Here is a 12,592-nt window from a genome sequence, read left to right as displayed (position 1 = left end):
TCCAACAAAAACATAAAATGGATTGTGAACAGCTAATTAAGTGTGATAGCCAGCCTTGTGAAAGAGAGAGAGCTATCTTTGGATGTGCTACATCATTATAGCTCTCTCTGGAATAATTTTCTTAAGAATAAGAGAAGATTTCACTCCCTGTCCCAAATCTCCAAAACATCAAAAGACAACAATTCTAAATGACATAAGTCACACTTCATCTCTTACTCTCTTAAAATCATAACCAGGTTATCTACCGCCATTATTAGAGAAATTGTTGCTCTATGGCTGGAACCATTGCAATATTCTCACTGACTGACACTAGCTAAGGATGATTTCTGACCAATTCATAGACCACAGCTATTTTTTTTTACAATTACTGCATCTCTTACAATGTCTATACATCATACATGAAATTTTTTGTTGTCAGTGTGGACACTTCTGGTGAAACAAACAATTATTATCCACATTTTACAGATGAAGCAGAAGGATGATGAGTCTGGTTTGGGGTTTGAGGCATTTTTGTTTTGGTTTGTTTTGAGCTTTTTTAATGTGATTGGTTGGTTTGGTGTTTGGTGGGGGGGGTTGGTGGATTTTTGTTTGTTCTTTTAAAAGGCATTTGAATGCCTTCCGGCTCCACAAAACAATAGCAAGCACTTCATTAAACACTCCTGTTTTCACAAGCAAGTTTAAAATACTCTGAATCAAGGAAGATGTTCTTTAACTAAGATGCTTTTGGAAATAAACTTTATAACTCAGAGCACTAAGCAGATTCATACTTTCAAATATGGGTTCTGGGAGTATCAGAAAATCACTCCAGAAGTCACTAGCAGCACAGGGAAATGAACCATGGATTCAGCAGTCTGCACTCACTCCACTGAGACAGGCAGACTCTCATTGTCTAATCCCCCACCCACCTAATTTTCAGGGCCCTATTTATATGTTCTCCTCTCTTACCCAGTCCTGCTCCAAAACAACCCACTTCACCTTCACACATGTCCTTGTTAAACCTTTTACCAAATTACATATTAACATACTTCTTATCGTATCTTTTCCTCATCATTTGTCTTTCTGTATCCCAAGAGTGCCATGGAACTTGCTCAGCATTCCTTTGTGTTTGTACAGCATCTAGAAAACATCTCACTGATCCACTCAGGGGTTTCTTTGGTTACTATGGAGATAGAAGTAACAGCAAAAGGATTTAGGATGAACAAGTCTAATAAGAAAAATACACACCTATAAAAATTACATCATACTGTCTAGACCCTTTGACCACATTGCAATAGACTGATTGAGGTTATGTTTCTTCATTGCCTTATTTAACAAGGAAGGAAATCAAGATATTCCTCCCTGATGCACCTGACAACACCCTATTGAATGTCCAAGCTGAAACTCTACTGAGGTAGAAAACGAGGATAGGAAAGAAGATTTAAGATTGCTTGTGTAGTGAGGGAGGTTTATCAAGGTTTAAAAATATCCAATTAGCACATTATAAACTGTTAACCTAGATGGATGCTACTATTTGGGCCTGCTTTTAAAACCTGCATGGATTTGCCAGCCTTTCTGGCTTGTAAAGATCCATCCCTGTTAGATACATCACCCACCAGCACAAGAATTTCTTCAGCTGCTCTTCCCGCTCTGTTCTGCATTTCCTCCCTCTATTGCAGCTCCAAAACTTCTCTCTTACACTGCCTGGCAGAGTTAATCTCAGCTATTTAACTTTACAGAGCAATATTGCCCAAGGTAAGGGGGAAATATACAAAAAGTAATCACTAGAAACAGAAACAAAATTCAAAAAATTTCAAAAGTCAAAAAGAGCATGACTGCTATAGTAGCCATACATACATTTATTCACAAAATTATATATCTATTTTGTGCATACAGAAAATAGGCATACAGCTCACTGCCTCTACAAAATCAAGATGCCTACCTTGATAACTGCTATCAGCAGTTTATGTAAGTAAAATTTTTCCACACAGATGACAAAATTTCCTAAAATAAGGGTCTGTACTAGAAAATCAACGTTCAATAAGCCAAGCCAGCATGCCTGTGGCTGAGTCAGAATTCTGTGAAACCACGATTTAGGTCTGGGTGTAGAAATACCTACTGACAGCTGCACTTGCTGGTGGGTATGGTTTGATTTCACCATCTATTTCACAAACACCCACAAAAGGGTTTTTGCATATAAATATTCATAAGGTGCAAATTAGTGGTTTCACAGCTATTTTCCCTTTCTTTTCCTCCCACAGTCTGCTACAATAAAGCCTCGTTTCACAGAATCACAGTTAAATGTAAGCAAGGTCTCTCCCTTGATCTACACTCAAGCGTATCACCCCTTGAGATTATTTAAAATACTGATTATTTAATTGTTTCTGATGCCTCTGAAGCAGGACATACATGTTGATACTGACTTTCAGCTAGTGAAAATAATTGGAACTCTCAAAATATTTTGAAAAAGGCTGAGAGATGATCCCAATGGCCAGTTCAAAACCTGAAAAGTTAACAAAGGTATCACACACAACAGGTCCTTCTTGAAATCACCTATCTCAATAGTATGAACTATAGACAGCATCCTAGTAGCAAATCACATTTGCTTTACAAAAAGAGAAGTGTAGCATGGAAATCATCAGTATGTTGTGTGGGAGGAAAACAACAGAGTTTCTAAGAAAAGAACAAAACAAAAAAACAACAACCAAAAAACCCCAAAAAAACCAAAAAAAACAAACCAAAAGAAAAAACCCCACACCAGAAACCCCTCTCCCTTTTAAGCAAGTTACTTAAAACAAACTTCTATTAAGGTAATACAAAATATATAGGTTCAGTCCAGAGTCCTGACTCCCATAAAGCCTCTGTATTTGAAAACACTGATTCCTAGTCCCACAGTTTAGCTTCCTTAAAAGTTTACTTGATCTAAAGAGTAGAGCTCATTAACTTAACACTGAAGTCAGAAAACTCACACAGGATAGATCACATGGTGAGGAAATCCATCCTGATCCCGGGACTGAAGAAACATGACCTGCACCTACCACTGCTGCTGACACAGATCATTCTAAGGATGGACACATATGAAGACCATACACACAATATCCTCATCCTGAAGTCACTGCATTTTTTTTTTTTAATAAATACTAGTAAGTTTTAGGAAAAAAACCCCAACTTTCTTTTTAACATGAAAAAGAGAGGTTTTAGTCCCAGACTCCTAAATTATTAGTATTTAAGTATTTAATCTGAACACTGAAGAGATGAATCCCTATCATTTGCTGATACACAGTAAACACATGCATGGTAGCTTATCTGCTTACAGCACTGCAGTATTTCTTACAAGGATGAAAAGAATTCTTAAGGAAAATTCCACTCTGCAGTCCCTCCTCAGCCATCAGACAACACTGGAAGGTCAGAACTACAGGGGGTGGAGGACAGCACTGAAGGAAGCTTTCCACTGACTGTCTCAACTGTGAGACGTTCTAGAAGACTGTGGTATTTTGGTTTACATGCACTAGAAGAAATGCGGCAGAACATTTGCTTGTTTTACATTGTTTTCTTTTCTTCTCTTTCTCAACATTTGTTTTTTCCATCATCTGATGTCATTACATATATAAGAAAAGTTAAATATTTACAGCAGCTCAGGCATATATAGCAAATCCCTATAACAATTCCCCTGGGAAACCCATCTCTCTGATTCAGTTTTCAAGGAACCACAAGACAAGTATTTTTTCCTATAAATAAAGATGACACTACAGTTCCACATTGAAACTATTTTCCCCCAATTTCAAACCTGAATATACAAATTCCATTTGCTGTCCTGTTTTATTCCAATAAATGAAGCTTTACCAATGGATCTAAGCAGAAATGTCATCAGTGCTTGAGTGATTGTTGGATATTATTTTTTTGATATGAAATGAACACTGCATGAATTGGCAAATTAATCTGCAAATGACATTACTAGCTTGAATAGATTTAAGCTACTCCATGTCAAACTACAGCTTATTGTTATACAACTTTGATCACTGGCTAAATGTACAAAGTCTACAATGTACAAGGCATCAGAAATGATCTTTATAAAAATAAGATTAGAGAGTAATAAGAACAAGGTGGTTGCTGGAGATATTGTTGACATTTCATATTAAAGCCAGAAATTGTTATGAAATTGAGTTGAAACATGCTATAACAGGGAGAAAAAGGTGATCATCAATAAATTTCATTTATTGGAGCACTCCATTATTGACATTTTATAAAATTAGAAATCATGAAACTGCTTCTTTCCACAAGTTTGACAAGGAGTAAGATCATTTACTAGCATATTAAGAAAAGGGAACCAGCTAGAAGTTACAGTGAGTGAAGCATTTTCCCATTGAAGTTTTAAAATATTCTCTGCTAATTCTTCCCGTCTTCTCACAGAGATTTAGGAACGTGATTCATGGACATGCATAACCATGTTCTTTCAGCCCCACTTGTTAGGGCAGTGCACAAGGCAGAGGGCACAGAAGGATGAATGCCCTGAATGGTATGAAGATGTGGGACTGAAGAGGTGAAAAGAGGCTTGGAAGGAACCATCTAGCACCCAGCTCTCTCTGCTGCTCTGTCTTCTCCAAACACCCTGACTGCAGGAGCTGACCATCACAGTTCAGAATTAAAATTGTAACCCTCTGTGAGATGCAATAGTCCAGCTTCCATAGTCAAATTTCTCTACTACTTTATTGCTTCCTAGCCAGTCAGACGCAAAGCACAGCTCACTGCATTTTTGACCTGTTAGCTAAAGCACCAGTTAGGGTTCTAATTGCTCATTTATTAAATACATCTTATGCCTGTTTCTAACAGTAGGATATCCAAAAAAACATTGCTATCTACGCAAAAGAACTCACTATTCAAACATATATTCTGAATAGCTTCCCAGTCTCGATAATTTCCTCACTTGCAGCATTCTGTAGTTGAGACATTTCCAGTATCCAAATGTTGCCATTTCATCTTTCTTAATCTATTCCCAATAGAACCATCATAAGTTATAATAAGTAACTCTGAATGGCAGATTTCTGAGGCAAACACATGATTTATGATTTAGCTTTAAAAAGACCTCTTAGGTTTAACATTCAAACTCCTGTCAAACACACTTTTAAGTCGACACACACTGATTGGGACTGCTGGAGCCTTATGTGAAAATGGCTGATAACTAACATGCCAAGGCATTCTTTTGTTTGGGAGCATTATTCATGCAGTTCTGAGGTAACTGGCTTGTGCCCACCCATCAGCCTCATCACCAGCTGCTTTCCCATAGAAGATTCCCAGCCACAAATAGGGGTATTTCATTTGAATCACACAGTTGCTCCACTGGACAAAACTGAATCAATATCCTCACAAGTAAAATTGACTTAGCAGCATTTACAGCATCATTACATATTTCATCTTTACATACATACCCTGATAGGCCACTGAATTCACACCTCCCCTCAACCCAGAAATATTTGAAGAAATGTTTCCTTCAATAAGCATTATATTTGGAGCTTTTTATTTCTCCTTTTGCTTTATAAATAGGTTCATATATCACAATTAACTCTTTCATTCTTCTTGTACAGAATATATAGTCTTATCCAAGCTTACTCCCATAAGCTTTGCTTAGATGACTATATGACTACAGCATAAACTTCTGCATATTCTTTAACACACATATAGGACAAAAGTATGAATTAGAACTTTTTATATTATTTTAATGATATTCACTGATGATCACATACTGAAATGTGGCCCTATTTAAATAATTTATCAAAGAAAAAGATAACTTAGAAAAATTAATATTGACCTAAAAAGGCTAATTCACCACACCGCGTGTAGGGAAAAATATTCTTCAGTTTAATGTAGACTAGCTAATCTTTCTTCCTGTGGTTGAGATGCATCTTTTTTGATGCTAGGTTTGTTTTACACCTTTGCATTCTAGCTTATGACACAGGTAAACAAACGAAGTGTGCAGGCACAACTGTACTGACTGAGCTGCTCACCCATGACCCTGCCGGGCCAGCTCCCAGGGTAGCAAACACAACAGAGCCCTTCTCCACCAGCACAGCCACAGCAAGCCCACACTCTCCCTGACTTCAAAATGGTTTTGCATCAGGATCATGTGGTGGTTTAAACTTAATTCGATGGACTGGTTGCTAAACAAATTAAAAAGTTGGTACCGCCTCTGCAATTCACATATTTGAAGGAAGACCAAGCACAGGAAGTTCCTTTTGTTCCTGTTTCCCCGCCGGGATGGCGAAGCGGGGGGCCCAAGCCCCGCGGTGCAGAGCCGCTGGGGAAAGCCGCGCCGGCTCCGCAAGCAGCCATGACCAGCCTTCAACAGCAGCGCAGCCGGAACCGCGCAGCGCGGCTCTGGGGCCGCTGGGCCCCTTCCACGCAGCCAGCGCGGCTCGTGTCGAACCGAGCAAAAACATGCAGCCTACAACAGCGAGTTTTCCCCAGAGCAGAGCCTGGACAAGAGACAAGATCAACTTCTTAGCCGCAACTTAACAGGCACCAGCTTTCTTCCAGGTCAGAGAGAAAGGAAAAGCGAGATCATGTGAGATGAAGCAAACATGGCGGCGCCAAGGTCAGTAAAGGAAGGGAAGGAGAGCAGGAGCTCCCAGCGCCGGAGCTGAAAATTCTCCTTGCAAGCCATGGTGAAGACTATAATACAGCAGGGGTTTTTTTCCCCCTATAATTCATAAGATGAATTGGGGGGATGTAGCAATTCATGTGTTCATGAAAAATATTCATGCCAGAGTATATAGATGCAGTGAAAGACTTTCAGAGATTGAGAAGAGAGCCTTTACTTTCAGGCTGGAATAGCTCATCCTTAAAAGACTAAATCCCGTGTTATTTGTGACCCATGATGGCAGTGGGGGAAGACTGCAAGATTCATGGGAGGGATTTTTTTTTTTTTTTTTTTTCGCTGCAGCAGATTCCGGGCAGACTGTTGTTTGTGAAAGTTTGAACCGCTCTAGAGAAATTCGCAGAGAGCTATCTCCCGTGGGAAGGATCGCACAGCACAGCAGAAGAAACTCTTTTCCTTAAACACAGGGAAAGACTCTTAAGAAATGAAACTGTCAAACTCCCATGTTTGTTTCCCTTGTGCAGGTTGGTGGAAAGAGGGAGGTACTAGAAGGGAAAGGTATTCTGGGAGTTTGCTTTAATTTCGTATTTTTTTTTTTTTTACTTTTAATTCTGTTAGTAATGAATTTTCTTATAGTACAACTGTTTAAGTGTGGAACTGTTTTGCCTTGAAGTTTTCCCGTTTTCCTCAATAGTCCTCATTTCACCTTGTTTTGTATGTGGTGCTTGGCACCTAACCAACATCAAACCATGACACTGTGCTATGCTTTGGGACATCAAATTTTGTTTTACACATCTTCAGAAAGGTCCTGTCTAATTCGAGCCATTTGATACCATCAGAACTTGGCCCTTCTTTTATGACAAACCAATCACAAAAAGAGTTTTCACGTCTCAATTGTAAAGCAGTCTGCAGGAAATTAGCTGTAAAAGAGACAGGAGGCTTTTGTGGCACAGCTGAAAGCTTATGAAGAACAAATTACAGAAGAAACATTTTTAATAGACATGCTTAATGTTTTTATTGGTGAGGATGCTGAAGTGGCTGCCAATTCAACTTTGCATCCAAACTGTCAAACATAATTGCTTGTATATGTGACATAATAAAAATCTCCATTGTAAAAGCCTTAAGAACGCTAAGTAATGTAACACTGGCTTTTACAGCATTAAAAAGGAATAATAGACTTGTGTCCAGTTATTGTATTTAGAGAAATGCAGGAAACCCATTAGATTTCAAAGACAGACAAATTGTTAAATTGCTTTTGCCACTTTGATCTGCACAAAAGACAGAAATCGTTCCTTGGGAACATTTTCAATTTAAACTTGTCTCCTTAAAATATGCTTTTCAAAGTGTGCATTAAAATAAAAGGTATGTTCAAATGCAAACACTCAACTAATAATTTCTCCATGTTGATAATTGTATTAATCGGGTAGCAATCTGTGCATCTGTGATATTGCTGTGACCTCTTCAGTTGAAAGCAGCTTGTAACCAGCACTCTGAAAATTCAAGAGTCATTGACCTGAGTACAAGAATTTTCTATTTACAAAGAAACGTGTTCAGCTGGTAAACAGGAAAAAAATTGTGTTGAATTCTCAAGACAATCTGAAAGATGAAGCAAACCTACTAGAATCAATTGAGGCATAATAAGAAAATGGAGCGGTAAAAACAATTTAAATGGTGTTCTCCTGCTGCCACAACCAGTCCAAGATGAAAGCTTAACTTCTTTCCTTAAGCAGAGAAAAGTCCTTTCCAACACTTTCAGTGTAATCCCAGCACATCTGGAAACTTAGCAAGGGCATAGTCTATTTCCAAGGGGAGAGTCAGACAGGCAAAAACAAAACTGCCACAAAGTATACCTGCCACAAAGTATACTGGAAAAAACTCTAGAAGGTAATGTCAATGGTTACAGAAAATAACGAAAGGGAAAACAGATTAGAAATTGTGAAGGTTCTGGTGGAGATTGAATCTTATTAAATATAATCTTCACCCAGGCAAGACCCCCTTCGATAACCCCAGGAAAAAGGAGAGGGATTAAGACATGGATGATGTCCTCAATTGTGTTCCCAAACTACAAATCAACATAAGGGACAGTAGGTAAAAATAAAAGAGAAATTTCTTTCTTTTTTTTTTTAACTGAAAGAAAAAGCTGCTGAAGAAACAGTCAGCAGGAAAAGGATAGCCTCATACTTCATCATACTTTGAAAATACAGCTTTATTTAAGCATTTCATTTATATTAGCTCTTTAGAAAATAAATCTCACATCAGCCTTTATGTCTTCTACAGAGAAGAATCCTTTCCTCATAAAAACAAATAATGTCCTCATAGCATACAGAGCTATGGCATCATCTTGAAAAGCAGTATTCTCTCTGCAAGTAACTGCCGCACAACCTTCCTCAACAGTCAGTCTTTTAAGGGAAAGAGAGCACAAGATTCTTAACATCTAATATTAAAGAATGTAACTTGGTTTGCTTCGGAAGCAAATCCAAAGAAGTTACATCAGACTGCCAGTATCAGTGCAAGAGCTCACCTCCATCTAGAATGCCTCTGACTCCTTTTCATCTGCAATAGTAAAGGCATGAAGAAATAATCAGGTAAATATTACAAAATCACATGCTTATAAAATAGAGCAGGCACTCCTCATTAAGACGAAACTAGAGAAAAAGGAGCTATTATTCACTAAACTATGTCCACCTTCAAGAGCTTTTTCTTTTTAATCCTGGTCTGGTACCAACTTCCATATAGAAGCAAAATTGGAGACCTAAATTAAGACAGGATTCAAGAACAGATCCACCAAGCAGTATGCAGGAGCAGGTTTGGTTTTTTTTTATCATAAAAAGATATCAATAGAAATGAAACGTATATGAGAATTGCCTTCTGGACACTACTGGACTCTACCATCATCAGTTTATTGCTTGCTTATGTATCTATATAGCTATTATTCTTAGAAAGAGCTTGTTTTCACTCCTCTCTGTGCCAGCTATTACTGTCAAATTCTAACAGTTCATCTCCTCTCCTGTCTCTTAATTTGATTTCCTACTTCCTTGAAGTGCTACTATCTTCCCTCCAAAGGAGAGGGGAAAAAAAGAGAAACAATCTATACAAGATGCAGGTTTCAAGCAGGGCTTCACAGTATCTCAGTGGTCAAACTAGACAGGGATGCAGTTTGAAGGATTCATAGAGATAGTGGATCAGCTGTACCTCTGTCATAGAGTAAAGCCAAGGCACTTCACACTGGGCAGATGGGCTGAGTTTGAAACTCTCTGTGGCTGTTTTCATCTTCAAGTCCACACCTTGAATACTTTAAAAAAAAAAATGCTTATGACAAAACCAGGAAGAAGCTACAAAACTCTTCCCTGCCCCCTAATGCCTAAAAAGCAAACACAAAGCTTGGGCAGTGCCACCCTGCCTACCCCACAGGCCCCTCTTTACTGGTACACTTGGCCCATCGCTGTTCCCTCAACAGGAGAAACATTTGCTTCCCGTAGTCAGTCTCGACCAGGCAGATCTCAAAAGCCTGAGAGTTTCTCCATGCCAGTCCTTACCCAAATGTTGCCTTTTCCAGCTTCCTTTACATCCAGTAGAGGAAGTCCTGTCCTTAAGTTCTACAGTTTAAATATTTGAACAAAGGTATTGTATTCTCTTAACACTCATAACTTTTATTCTCAGCCTGTATCTATGACATTTTGCTCATTAATCAGCCCTGGTGATTTGCATGTCCTAGTTCTGAATGAAAGCTAAAAACTTTTATGAGGAAAAGAATTTTAAAGTTGTAGAGCATAGTTAAAGCATAAAACCTACAAATGGCAACTTCCTCAAAGCTGGCCTCTTTAACAATTACATCCTTTCAAAATACTTCTTTGCCCAAAACCTGACCAAGCCCCTTGGTTTTTTTCCTTATAGTTATTTAAATCCCAGCCCCTTGTCAATATGGCTCTTCAAGAAAAGAAATTTAAAAATTCAAGTCCAGATTATTTCAGCACAAAACTGCAGAATGGAGCAGCAGGAAAACTGATCCTACACATACTGGGATAAGATGTGAGAGCTACATAATATTTCAGGAAACATCATGTTATTTCCTAGAACTGCTCGCTTCCCTGGGTTGATTTTTCAGCTGACAGCAAGTAAAGGCTTCGAGCACCTAACACAACAGGTTTCTCACAGGAACTCTTTTTGTGGAAAGTCTTTTAGATTTCAAGAACTATGTAAAGAACTTCAAGTCCATCTTTCCTTTGCTTAGAAGAGACAAAAGTGCCTTCTAACTAAAATTGGAAATATTGCAAAATATCTACTTATAAATGGCACAGTACATTTGTATGCCAATAAATTTATACTTCCATTACACTCAAAATAAACAAGGGAGTACTGTACTGAAAGGAGGATTTCCCACTATTCTAATAAGTAAAACTTCAAATTTTGCATGAAGACAACATGACATCATTAGCATGAGTTACATATGTAACTAATGTGTTTTAAATGAAATAAATATGTGAAAGGCTTAAAGAAAAGTGATGGGGTTTACCCTAACTTAAGAGCTATGCAGTACACACGGATGTGTGCAGAGAGGAGCTGGGGCACATCCAGCTAAAAGGTTTTAGGCCGTTAGGAGAAGGTAAAGGAACAGCAGACATGGCAAGCACCCCTTTCATTCTGGTGTTAAATAATGCTCTAGAGAACTGCAGAAGACATACAGAAAATCAAGATTTTAACTGGAACAGACAAAGAAATAATGAAAATGAACTCAGACACTTACAAAGCAGAATTGAACAGACAGGGAAATGAAACAGAAAGAGGAAATTCAAAATTATCGTGCAGGGCATCTTTGGATAACTAAGCATTTTAGTGCTATCCTGATGAGCAGAAGCTTCATTAATCTTTCCTGACAAGTGACTTGCAAGAAACAAAGTTGTGGCAATATTTCTGCTACTAAAGGAAACTTCCATGAACTGCAGTGGCTGCAACTAAACCAATATGGTAAAACTCACCAAGAACACAATAAAATTGCTTTAAGGAATTACAAACATAAATCTCTCTCCTGCAATGTCATTTTCTTCCCCAGTGCTAGGCTTTATGGGGCATGTCATCAAACATAGCACTGCTGCAGTGCCATTGACCCTGGGGTCAACAGAGCTGCTGTGAAACTGCATTGTATCTGCCCCTCCACTGGGGTTTGTTTGCCCTTTTAATAAAGTATTCTCCTCCCTCACAATTCAGGTGCTGGTCCAAAATCAGAAAAGAGTTTTCATTTCTTTTCAACCAGAAAAGACACCTACTTGTATTCTGGAATGGTTTTTCCACCTTGATACTTTGTCTTCTCCTAGGGGAGCACCTCCAAGATGGGGCTGTGATAGCGGCAGGGAAAGGCCTAAGGAAATCTTGCCACTCAGCAGTTTGAAGGAGACACTGCCTCTTAATCTTCCTCCTCCACCCCCATAAAACAGAACAGATGGTTTTAAGGCAAAACCTTCAGCCTTCCCTGAATGCCTGGGCTTCTCCTTGGACTTTGTCACCAGTGGGAAGGAAGAAAGGATGGCATGGAGAAAAAGACAATGTGGCTCAGACAACAAGGCCAAACATAGTTCCATGCCCTCTTTTCATGTGGCAAAGGAACAATCTGACTGTAAAATTCTGAAAGAACATGTTAGCTCCATAGCTGAGTCATTAAAAGGTGTCACATTTAATTCTACATCAGAGTCAAAGTTCTTCTGGACAAACCACTCTGCTCATGCCATAAATGTAAGCAGCAACTGGCCTCTCCCCTATGCAACAAAGGGACAAAAATTAAAAGATTTCTTTCATGGGAATGCACACAGTTTGATCACAGTGACACTGATTTATGCAAAAGCTTATCTGCTTTCTTGTTTATTCCATTTCAAGAAAGTTTGCTTTCTTGTCTTAGAGCCAGCTCCTTGCTATCAGAGGTACAGGGATCTGGAGGAGAGAGCAAAGAGTCCTGCCCAGAGGCAAGAGGAGCCAAGATGTTGTCAGAAATGGGCCCTTTTTCAGGTTTTAAAGGCATTTGGGACCTGTACA

General features: G+C 38.7%; 2 long non-coding RNA genes across 2 annotated transcripts in view; one reads left to right on the top strand and one right to left on the bottom strand.

Moving 5' to 3' along the window:
* The window catches only part of LOC116451643, a 55,219-nt gene that overhangs the window by 24,266 nt on the left and 18,361 nt on the right, over positions 1-12,592 (bottom strand). The gene's annotated exons all lie outside the window — the stretch shown is intronic.
* Positions 6,031-7,745, top strand: LOC116451642. The gene is made up of 2 exons (XR_004243264.1): positions 6,031-6,565; positions 6,914-7,745. It is a non-coding gene; the product is annotated as an uncharacterized LOC116451642 (long non-coding RNA).

This window comes from Corvus moneduloides, chromosome 15 (genome assembly GCF_009650955.1).
Source record: "Corvus moneduloides isolate bCorMon1 chromosome 15, bCorMon1.pri, whole genome shotgun sequence".
NCBI classification, from domain to species: Eukaryota; Metazoa; Chordata; class Aves; order Passeriformes; family Corvidae; genus Corvus; species Corvus moneduloides.
Note: the sequence above shows the minus strand (reverse complement) of the source record. Positions and strands in the feature narration are given on the sequence as shown.